General features: G+C 40.2%; 1 protein-coding gene across 2 annotated transcripts in view; it reads right to left on the bottom strand.

The window, feature by feature from the left end:
• Positions 1 to 12015, bottom strand: part of FRMD6 (FERM domain containing 6) — a 79035-nt gene that overhangs the window by 66345 nt on the left and 675 nt on the right. The window lies entirely within an intron of this gene.

Raw genomic sequence — 12015 nt, forward strand, 5'->3', positions numbered from 1 at the left:
AGAATCAGAGAATTGGCAATAAATGAGGTGTTTAGTGAATTAATACTCAATTAGATTACATAAATGTGATTACAAAGCTACAAAGGAATGGACATAGTAAATTAAAGTCCTATTTGAGGAAGCAGACTTTATACAAGATTTTGATACTTTCTAATCTTTTTACAGCATCATAATAATCATATATTACCATACACTGGAAGCTAAATCTAAACAATAGTTAATCTATTAAATCTAAAATAAATTTGATAGGCACTAGTAAATTCTAAGATATAGTTGTTGCCCTCAAGAAAATTCTAATACAGTTGAGAAGCTAGAAAATATATATAAAAGGATGACTTATACAATGTAGCATGTGCTCTGTTTCCATCAAGTGGTATAGGCAATAAACAGCTCAGTTCAGTGGAAGGGGTAGAGGAAGCATGACCCAGACTAACTGTGTATGTGTTTGACGGGACAAAGGGCAGAACAATTTGGCTAGACTTAAGGAGCTTCGAGATGACACTGGAAAATAAGTATTTACAACAGGAGGACAGCAAACTCACATGCCTACAGGGACAGTTAACATCGGAGTGAAGCCTGCAGGATGAAAAATGTCAACAGACACTTGGTCTCAATGTTGGAAGCAAGAGGATCTCTGTTGGGGACAACGGGGGATTGCTGAGCACACACCCGTATAAAAAGGGAAGCTTCTATGTTGCCCCAACAGATCATTGCCATGCCTTCTAGTTTTTTAAGAAAATGTGTAAAATTCACTTTTTTTTAATTTAAAGTTTCTCAATTTTTAAATGCTGGAAAATAGATGTTTTCAACACTGTGTTAAAACCAAAACATGTCTGTAGCCAATCTTGCTGGTGCGCCACAGGCTTGCAACTCTGGTTTGGCACGTCGAACTCCACGCTAAGAGATCTGGAGTTCATCCTGTAGTCAATGACTTAAGAGACTTAGCATTTATTTCATAATTTGCTTAGTTTTATACCTCTGCACGCTCCAGTATTTAACCATGTAAAACACTCAGCACTGCCAAATTATTTCACATTGGCCTTGTGTTAAGCATTTCACTGTTACAGGCCAATTTCATTCGTTTAATTAACTGTAGAGTGACTTATAAGTTTCAGCTGGAACAACATTCAAACTGATACTAATAAAACAGTGTTGACAGAACAGTACTTCAGAGAATGCTGACATTATATGTGTATACCACAACCCACTAGAAACACACATATAATCACTGGATCTCCACTTCTCAAAAAACATGTGCCATAATCCACTACAAATGAAAAGTCCTTACCCTTTCCAGCATTTTCCCATAATCAGCAACTTTCTAAAGACTATTACTATACAGTACTTTCATTACCAAGCAGCACTCAAATATATGTAACAATGTTTTAATTCTACCTATCACTATAAGCTTTTAACTACCCAAAAGCAATATTTAAGCATTAAAGGCCTATGTTTTAGCATTTTAATAAGCTTAGAGAAAGAAAAGATAACTAGTATCAGAGACCTGTTGATTCTTTCTGATGATAGTATTACAGAAAGTTATAATTATAATTCAAAGGTAATTCCCAGACCAGAAAATTCTTAGTGCATAATTATGATATAAAATACAGAACTATGAAAATTGCTTAATCACATGCCTTGAAATAATATTCACAATGAAAGTCATCAAAGCATAAAAGAAATATTAAACAAGCAAAGCTTCTATTACTCAGTTTGCTCTGGCCCCTGGGAACCCCTAACCTGAGCCATCCACTCCATGAATGAAGGTTTTCAGGCTGGTGGAGTACCATGATGTATATAGACTGGTCAGCTCAAACCTATCAGTGTTGCTGAAAAAGAAGCCAACTCAAAACACATGTCTCACTGGGGCTCTGTTTTATCCTTTTCATATGAAATGATTAATGGGTTGAATTAAAGAACATGTCGTCACTAGAAACAAAACAAAACAATCCTACCATACACTCTACTAGTGGGAAACGCAAAGGCTCCCCATCCCTGTTGTAGACCCTCATGGCCCCCAGCATTCCGAAGTCCCAGCCCACATTTTATCAGACATATTAAAATGTACTCACATAGAATATTGAATAGTATAAGAAACTGAACTAAAAATAAGAATTATCTTTCGGAAGCTTTTCATTCTTGAGCCCACTCCAGCCAGGTTTTTGTCCCCACCTTGCCATTAATACAGCTCTTGTCAAGGTCACCAGTGACCTCAAGGTTGTTAAATCTAATGAGCAACTCTCAGTCTTCAAGCTACTTGACTTGACACGACACCACTGAATCACTCTCTCCTCCCTGAGATGCTTTCCTTACTGGATTTCAGGTATATGCTTTTAATTTCCCTCCTGTCCCCTGACTGCTCCTCAGTCTTCTCTACTGGTTCCTCCTTATCAACTCACTCTCTAGAGCCTGAAGTGCCTCAGGCTCAGCCCAAGCCCCTCATCACAGAAAAAGTAACTCATAGTTCCTTCTTCCCATGGTGTGGGTCAGTAGAATTAATATCTACTAATAATAACACTGTTACTTAGGGAATGGAAACAATTAGGTCCACTATGTCAGAAATATGTGCATAATTCCTTTGGCTTAAGATACATTCTTATGAGACTTCTCTTTTCCACAAACTATAAATATGGATATGACCCAAGGCTTGGTCCATGGACTGCTTTCCCTGTCTACAGACATTCCCTGTATGATTTCATCCAAAGCCTGCTGGCGACTTCCAAATTTCTATCTCTAGCCTGGACGTCTTCCTTAAACTCCAGATTCCTAAATCCAACAAGCTGCTCAACTTCTCCACTTGGAAGTTGAATATAACATGTCCAAAATGGCTCTTGGTTATCTTTCCCAAACCAGCTCCTCCATCAGATCCCCATCTCAGTTCATGGCAACTCCATAATTATGCAAAAAGCCTTGGTGTTATCCTTCCTCTGATTGCTATTTCTCATGCTCCTCAAACCAGGAAATCTTATTGGTTTGACCTATAAAATAAACCTCGGTCATTTCTCACCACCTCCTCCACTGCTACTGGCATCTCTCAACTGGATTATTGCCAACAGCGGCTAACTTGTATCCCTGCTTCCCAGGACTACCCTACTCCATTTTTCAATCTCAACACAGCCGCCAGTGATTCTATTAAAATCCAAGTCAAATCACCTTACTCTTAGGCTCAAAACTCTCCAGTGACTCCCCATTTCACTCAGAGTAAAAGCCAAAGTTCTTAAAATGGTCCACCAGGCAGACACTACGTGATAAGCTCCCCAAACCTCTATAACTTCATCTACTGCCACTTTGTGGCCTTCTCACTGGTCCTGGGACAGACCAGGCACACTTCTGCCCAAGGCCTTCACTGGTCCCTCTGCTGGAACACTCTTCCCCCAGGTGTCTCTGTATGGCCAACTTCTTCCCTCATGTTATCTTCTCAATGAGTCCTACCTTGACCATATTATTTGAAATTGCCAAAGGCCCTGCTTCCCTCCTCCAGCGCTCCTAATGACCCTTACCTTGCTCTGCTTTTTCTTTTTCCAAACACACTACTTTCTAAAATACTATAGCTTTGTTCTGTTTAGTGTTTGTCTCCTAATAGGATATAAGCTCCATGAAGGCCGGATTATTTTCTTTATTTTGTTCACTGACGTAGCTACGGGGCCTAGAACAGTGTCTAGCACAGAGTAGGCAAGTATTATGTTGAATGAATGAATGAATTTAATTAAACATTTAATAGTTTCAATTTCATAATTTTCTTTTAATATTTGAGACTTTTACCAAATCCTGAACATGTCTGTTGCTCCTAGAAAAGGTCCTTTGTACTTGAGGAATACAAAGATCCCAGCCTGACCTCCTGACCCAACCCAAATCCAGCAGCCCCAGGGAAGCTAGGGCCATCCTACCTTTGGGCATCATTGGTTCTGCTCCAGGAGTCCACTTAGCACTTACTGGGAAATATCTAATACCTCTCTAAACACATATATTTTGTTCCCCCACCAAGACAAGAAACCCTTTGGCAGGACTTGCAGTAAGTATTCAACACAGTCCTGGATACTTCATACAGAAGCAAAACCTGTTTTTTGAGGGACCTGGTGAACATTTTTAAAGTATTAAGTTTATTAAGTTTAAGATATTATACAACACCTACCAGGGCACAGGGTTATCTGGGGTAGGCCCCCCTTTTAATGAACAGAGCAGAATGACACCCATGATTATTCTGGAACATCCTGTGCCTATTTTGACTGGATTTGTAATTATGCTATTTAGATGTAAATGTGTCTTTCTAATGTGCTTAAGTTTGTTTTTCTTAAAAACTCCTTTGAAACTTTCAGACTATTAATTTTCTTTGAATGAATGGTTTAAAAATCTTAAGTTTTGGGCCTAACAGAAAATCGTAAAGGGGTCTGGCCCACATTTTATAAACTGTGCCAGTGGTGGGGCGTGGGGTTGGGAGGAATAAACAATTGCTTTATCCCAATAATAGTGGCTTTCTTAAAAAGGACTCACATGAAATGTGCAGAGTACAAGAGAAAAAGACATGGGCCACTGGTACTCTAAGTTTAAAAGTACTTTGTACAACATTATTCATCACAAAGAGAATTTTTTTAATCTGTAAATTTACTTTTTGGCAGCTGGAAAGAAATAATTAGCAAGCAGGCAGAAGCTGCGGGAATGAGACTGCTGGAAATAGGAGAATTAGGAAAAATAACTCAATTAGTGATCAGTGGGACATGCCAGCTATTCTTAGTGCAGCAGTATAGATTGCCCAATATCTGTAACTTAGAAATACTATAATTTGTTGCCTACTTAATGCGATCAAAACACAAAATAAAATCTTGTGAACAACTACTTGTAAACAAAAGCTTAGGGATTTCCAAGGGCTAGAAATCTTTGTATACATCATTTCTTTTTGTCTTAAGTAATAAAAGCCAACTTTTCTTGACTGTTTACTACGTGTCACACCATGGCACTTGCTTTACATGTGCTATTTCACTTAATCAAAACAACCCTATGAGATAGTTGCTATTATTATCTTCATTTTACAGATGAGGAAAAAGAGGTTCAGAGAGTTAAGTAACTTCCCCCAGGTTACACACTAGAAAACAGTGGAGCCTAGATTTGGACCCCAGAGAACTAATCTCAAAAATCTTGTTCTTAACGTTTATATTTTACTGCCTTTCTTCCATTTTGTCTTCAAAACTTATTACTCTTTTCTGTAGTAATTTCAGTGAGCAATTTGTCAGGCCCTATGGTGAGCACTCTTCCCCCAGGTATCTCTTACTTATCTCTTATTTGCTAAGATTATACATGCTAAATTTTTGCTGTTATAAGCTGTATCTCATTTGAGCAGGATATGTTATTTACTACCCATTTATGAAGCTTCAGGTTTTGCTCTTTTTATTTGTTTGTTTTACCTTTTTTTCACCTTCCTAATGAGCCTAAGTTGAAATTCTGAGTCTTTTCTTGAACCACGAAAATGTCCTTTTTCTCTTTAGGGAAACATGAAAGAAAATATCTATACCAACAGTCTTCCTTCACAAGCACTTTGTTTTACCTATCAGATTTCTCATAATCCTATGTTTTATTACAATAAGTGCTTCCTGGGAGCGGAGCACTTATTACAATAAGTGCCACAGATTTCAGCATCAGAATTTCTCTGTTGTTTTTGGTAGACAGAGACCAGAAACTGGATGTTTCCAGGGATATTTAAGAAAAGATAACTTAAAGGGGGTGGGGGGGGCAGAATGGAGGAGAAAAGTGTATAGAAAGGGGATGACATAATGTCAGGAAGAGGCAAAAAATATATATTTATATATATTCTTATTCTTAAGAATAAACTATTCTGAAAATATTTAGAGAGCAGTCCTTTGAAATTGGGGTCAATCCTAGATTGTTTATGGATGAATAAAACAATGAGCCAGGAGGGACGTCAAGATATCACCTACTTGGCGCTTATAACCCAAAGTCTCACTGGAGAGAGGAGAGAAGGAGAAAGGGGTTAAACAGAAATTCCAAGGGCTCTGTACTGGGGGCAGAGGCAGAGCAGCCTTGAGGAAGTATAATTCTGCCTCACTGGGCCACAGCTCCATTTTCTCTGGGCAGGTCTTCTATCTGAACCGAGCCATAGGATATCTTTGTGTGGATCAGGAAAGGGCACCCCATGCTCCAGGCCAGTGGACTCACTGCTTGGACAACAGAGTAGTGAGCTGGGTTTCAGCCCTCAGATGGCACTAGTCTAGACCAGACTGGAAGTCAGAAGCAGCTTCTACTCTCGGCACTGTCATTAGCTGTGAGACTCTGAGTCACTCAGTCTTTTGGATCTTTAGTCCCCTCACCTTTAAAAAATGAAGGGGCTGGGCTTCCCTGGTGGCACAGTGGTTGAGAGTCCGCCTGCCGATGCAGGGGACACGGGTTCGTGCCCCGGTCTGGGAGGATCCTACGTGCCGTGGAGCGGCTGGGCCCGTGAGCCATGGCCGCTGAGCCTGTGCGTCCGGAGCCTGTGCTCCGCAACGGGAGAGGCCACAACAGTGAGAGGCCCGCGTACCGCAAAAAAAAAAAAAAAAAAAAAAAAAAAAAAAAAAAAAAGAAGGGGCTAGCTGTCACCTAAGGTCCTTTCCCTCTTCTCAATTCTCAAGTGAAATCCGGCAAGATCCAGTTGGTATATTCCTAAATGTGTCCCTGAAACACGGATTCTGTGGACTGAGTTCAGCCTTTATTTTTGTGTGATATTGTATTTTTTTCTCTCACGTTTCTGATGTATTTTTTTCTTTTAACCTGAAGATTACTCTTCTTTCAATTCCAAACTGCTTGATTTTTCTTGAGCCATCAAAAGGTCAAGCCCCACACTACCCAAATGTCTATCAACAGAATGAATAAACTAGGTATATTTATTCACAGAAATAAAAGAAAAAACAAGTACTGCTACCTGAATCAATTTGGACATGACACCACGTTGAGTTAAAAAAGACACGAAAAAGAACTTATACTTGATTGCATTCAAATGCAGCCCAAGAGGGGCTTCCCTGGTGGTGCCGTGGTTAAGAATCCACCTGCCAATTCAGGGGACACGGGTTTGAGCCCTGGTCCGGGAAAATCCCACATGCCGCGGAGCAACTAAGCCCGTGTGCCACAACTACTGACCCTGCGCTCTAGAGCCCGCGAGCCAAAACTACTGAAGCCCACGTGCCACAACTACTGAGCCCGCACACCTAGAGCCTGTGTTCTGCAACAAGAGAAGCCACTGCAATGAGAAGCCCACGAACCACAATGAAGAATAGCCCCCGCTCACCGCAACTAGAGAAAGCCCGTGTGCAGTAACTAAGACCCAACACAGCCAAAAATAAATAAGTAAAATAAATAAATAAATGCAACCCCCAAACAGGTTAAAACTATCCTACGGCAATAAAAGTCAGAATAGTGGTCATCCTTGGGGCAGGGATTATGACTGCAAGAAACTTGGAGCTGGGGCGGGGTGGGGGGGGTGTGTGTGCCTGGTAAGGTTCTGTTTCTTGATTTGGATGCTGAGTGCCTAGATATGATCACTTTGTGCTGTATACTTCTGATCTCTGCATTTTTCTGGTTGTATGTAATTATTCAGGAACAAGTTCAAAGAAATAAAGCCACAGGGACACCCACTCCCTCCAAACAAAAGCCATCTACTAAAACTGGACAGCATAAGTACTGCTACCTGTAGGGAGAAAATTAATTACATTTCGTTTAATGTGAATCAGACAAAGAACCACCTGAGAAGCTAAGTGAGAAATGACATTAATTTCCTAAAATCTTCATCCAGAATCTCCTTGATTTTTATAATGATTTCCTCCCTCACATGAAACTGTGGCTATAAGGTAGTATAACATATTGCTTTTCCCTCTATCTTCATATACCAGTAAAACATTTCTGCTCAAAGTTCTATAACATATATGTACAAAGGCAGTTGTTAGAAAACATCTGAAAATACCCCAGGATAATCTAATTGGAATATGGAGGCTCAAAATAGATACTTTTGATCAGAATTATCCCAATTACCACATTAATGAAATGACTTGGTTAATGACCAAATCTCTACCTAGATTCTTGCTGTATAGATTAAACTCTGCTAGGTAAGGCCACATAGGTGGGGAAAGGCATTCCAGAAAACGCTGTGCTACAGACAACTCCAAGGAAGCTCCAGGAAACACTGCCTTCTCCTTTGCTCTGTGCCTGGTTCATCTGTGAATGTTTCGGCACCACACTTTCCTCCTTACGTTATACCAGCTGTCAGATCAGTGATTTCTTTCCCCTCCCCAATGTTCTAGGATCCCTCTTTGATCAATACGGTATACTGCATGACTGCTCCATTTGATACATATGAAAAGTGATATACACAAAGTTGCATCAGAAGTAATTACACCACTAAATCATATAAGGTAACTGGAAACACAGATTGCATGTTTTCACTCAAAACTTTATGATAACTTCAGCCAATACTGCTGTAGATTCCCTCTGGTCCCACAGCATGGCGGGTGAGCATCAGCAGTTCTCCCAAATGCTGGAGGACTAATTTAATATTTCTCGTATCATTAGAACTTAGACAAAAAATGTTTCCAGCCTATGAAATGGGAAGTGGGGTGGGGGTATAAGGGGGCAAGGGGGAGCAGAGGACGGTAATAAGCATCCAGCCCCTGAATGCAATATTTAACACCAAACTAGTGATTCAACACAAATGCAGGCAAGGTTTCCAGCATAAATATCACTCTGCAGCACTATTTCATGTTGTATACAGACCTTATAGGGCACCTTAATTCTAATCCTTTTTTTTCTCAACTAAAAAGATCTTCTTCTTTAATTTACTTTTAAATAGAAAGCTTTCCCTACTTCAGCCTTGTTCTCAATACTCATCCTTCTAAGTTTAGATTCTCCTTGCAGTTCAATGCCCAGTATTCTACTTCTTCCTTCCTCTCAAATTATCCCTTTAACTTGTTTCTACTTATTTTTATAGGCCCCCAAAGCCTCTTCCTCAGAAGAATGTGCAATTCAAATAGCCCTTGCAACTACTCCCTATATCAAAGTTTAACTACAGAGACCAACAATACCATTTTTCCTGTTTGGGTTTCAGGAAAGATACATTTTAACTAAAATTTCACCACTCATAAATTCCTTCACTAAATCTTTCCTTCCCCCCCCACACTGGATTGTTTTATATATAATCACAATGTACTCAAACACCCAAAATGTGTAATTATATAATCATACAAAGACTTCCTAAAAAATTATAATTTTAAATATATAACACACATCCTTTATAACTCTGGTGTTGGGAGTACAAGCTAAAAAAATACTGGAGTCTTCTTATTAGTTGTGTTTGCTGTTTCTTGTTGAGAAAGAATCGTTGAGGCTCATCATACAATTGCTATATCAGAGACCACAAACTGTTACAACAGGATTCTACTGAAGACTGTAAACACATTTAAAACTTTTTTCTTTAAAAGAAGAAAGTTGGAATTGCATAAATGAAAACCAAATCTTCTATGCTTTGCCCATAAGGATACACAATTCTTATAACTGGAGTTTTGTACCTCTTAATTAAAAAAAAAGAAGAAGGAGAATACACAATACTGAATACCTCCAGTTTCCCCATAGGCTTCATCTACCAAACCAGGGCATTTAAAAGGTTAGTATTAATGAGTAGTATGAAAAATCCATCTCTCTATAAATGCAGAAAGCTTTCTATCCTTCAGAAAACTTGAAAAAATATTAAAATGACTTCAGAGAAGGCTGGTGAAATTTAGTTCTGAACTCAGAAAACCACCTAAGGGATAATTTGTGAATGCCATCTGGGATCCAGGCAGCCTCATCAACAAAAGGGAAAACTGGTTGAGATCATCCAAATCTAAAATTCACATACATTTTTACATCTGGACTGAATTAATCTTTTCTTGGTACCGGCTTTCATGTATTAAAATAATTGTTTGCAGGTTTTAGTTTTTTTTAAAAAAAACCCCACAGACTCAGAAATCAAAATCTGCAACATTCAAGTTGAAAACTACAAAGAATTCCTTTATCAAAAAAGTTAGTTGTGAGACAGGACTCATTTACACTAAACTCTGAACTTGACAGCTCAGTCAAAAACAATTCTGTTTGAAACTTTCATTTCAAGCATCTGCAGCAAAAGGCTACATGGTCTATTATGTCATAAGTTCTGAAAGCCAAAAGCTTTGTAAGTGTAGTTAAAAGTGGAAACAAAGTTCAGAAATCAGAAAAGCTCTACAACCCGTCCCCCCCACCCCCCCCACACCCCCCCCCTGCTCAATTCAACTAGACCAGCTGAATGAGTTTCTAAAGAACTTGTAGCTAAAAATTATTACCTAGCACATTGACATTTCCCTTTCAAAAGCAGCCGTCTTCATCCTGGCCCATTCAGTTTTCCTGTAGAGCCAGGAGCATCTTAAATCTGCAAGTTCAAATTATGTGTTTGAAGCTGGTAGCTTACCCCTGTTGCCCCACCAAAAAGGAGGGGGTAGAAACAGAGAAAGATTTCCTGTCCCTTAAAATGTTTGGGGCCCTGCAAGAACTGCTGATTACTGTGGTCCATCAGTGTCAGATCTCAGGCACTCTTACAAGCAATTCAAAGGGGGATGGGGGGGAGAATTAGTTCACATTACAGGCAGTCTGCTTTCTGGAAAATATATCCTGCAGATAACTTGATACTAGATATCCCCTGGGGGACCCTTCTCATCTAATAATCCCAGAAGTCCATTTTAATATGAAATGTAAATCCAATATGTTTACAAACATACTGAAAGAGCATTCAAATGTCAGCTGTCTCATACTGTGGAGTATTTTCATTTTTAACATAATACTTTTATTTCTCAAAACCACACCCAAGGAAAAATGATTAAGTGCTAGAAGTTTTATACGACAAAGGACAACAGCCCAGGCATCTGTTTTCCTGCCTCTCTCTTCTGGTCTTCTCCCCTCCCCCACTCTCTATCCTGCAGGCAGTTTGCAGGTCTCGGTGCTTGTCAAAATTACCTTCTACAATAGTTTCAGAATGCTGTAGATTCTGAAAAACTTCTGATACTTTAACACTGCTGAGCCTAAATTTACGCTCTGTTCTAAGAAGAGAAATCCAAAAGTCAAAAGCCTTTTTAATGACAGATGTATTACGGAAAATTTTCCCCACAAAGTTGTGATGCTGTGAAATATCAACTCCCTGAAATCACAGAAAGGAAATGACTTACATTCTTGCAAAATGAAGCCACTAGCAGTTTTATCCAACAGTATTCTCTAATCCCTAAACTACACCCTGTGGCAACGGGGAGTATTTCGTTCAAGGACTAAATTTAAATAGATGCTTATAAAACCAATAAACAAACATCGACGGGCCCCAGAGAAGAAGAGCCGGAATCCTACATGAGAAATCCAGCGAGATACTTTTTCTGCACACTCAAAAAGGCTGGAGAGCACAGGCAAGTTAAAAGCAACCCGAGAACGCTTGCTTAAGTTTTCCTTCCCCACTGCGGGCAATGCACAACTCCTAAGGGAAATACTGGCAAAACATATTTTTGCTAAGAAATCCAAACGAAAAGGGTGTCAAGGAGCTAATATTTCTTTGGACACTAGCTACACAACTGCAGGGCCTGAAAATTCTCCAACTTTCATTTCAACTTTAATATGGGCTTTATTTTGACAGCTTTCCATTTTTTCCTGCCTTCAAGAAAACGCCCTCACCATTAGGTTATGCTGTCCCGGGACTGGAGGTGCTGCTATAATCCCTGTAGACCTCACCCGGTGGCTCCCAGCTGTCCATCCCTGACAGGTCCTGGCCCTCCCCGATCAGCAGCTGGGGGTTTCCTCTGCCCCGGGCCGGGCCTGCGCTCCGACAGCTCCTCCAGGAACCCAAATTCTGCAGGCCGCGCCCCCCACTCGCATCCCACCAAGGCCCCCTTCCGGCGTCGCCGAGCCCGAGCTCAGTCTCCGGCTCCCCCGGCTAAGGGACGATGAGGCAGACCTCGCGCCTCAGGTCCCCTCCCGCAGTCGGGCTGCCCG

The sequence above is a fragment of the Pseudorca crassidens genome, chromosome 1, assembly GCF_039906515.1.
Source record: "Pseudorca crassidens isolate mPseCra1 chromosome 1, mPseCra1.hap1, whole genome shotgun sequence".
NCBI lineage: Eukaryota > Metazoa > Chordata > Mammalia > Artiodactyla > Delphinidae > Pseudorca > Pseudorca crassidens.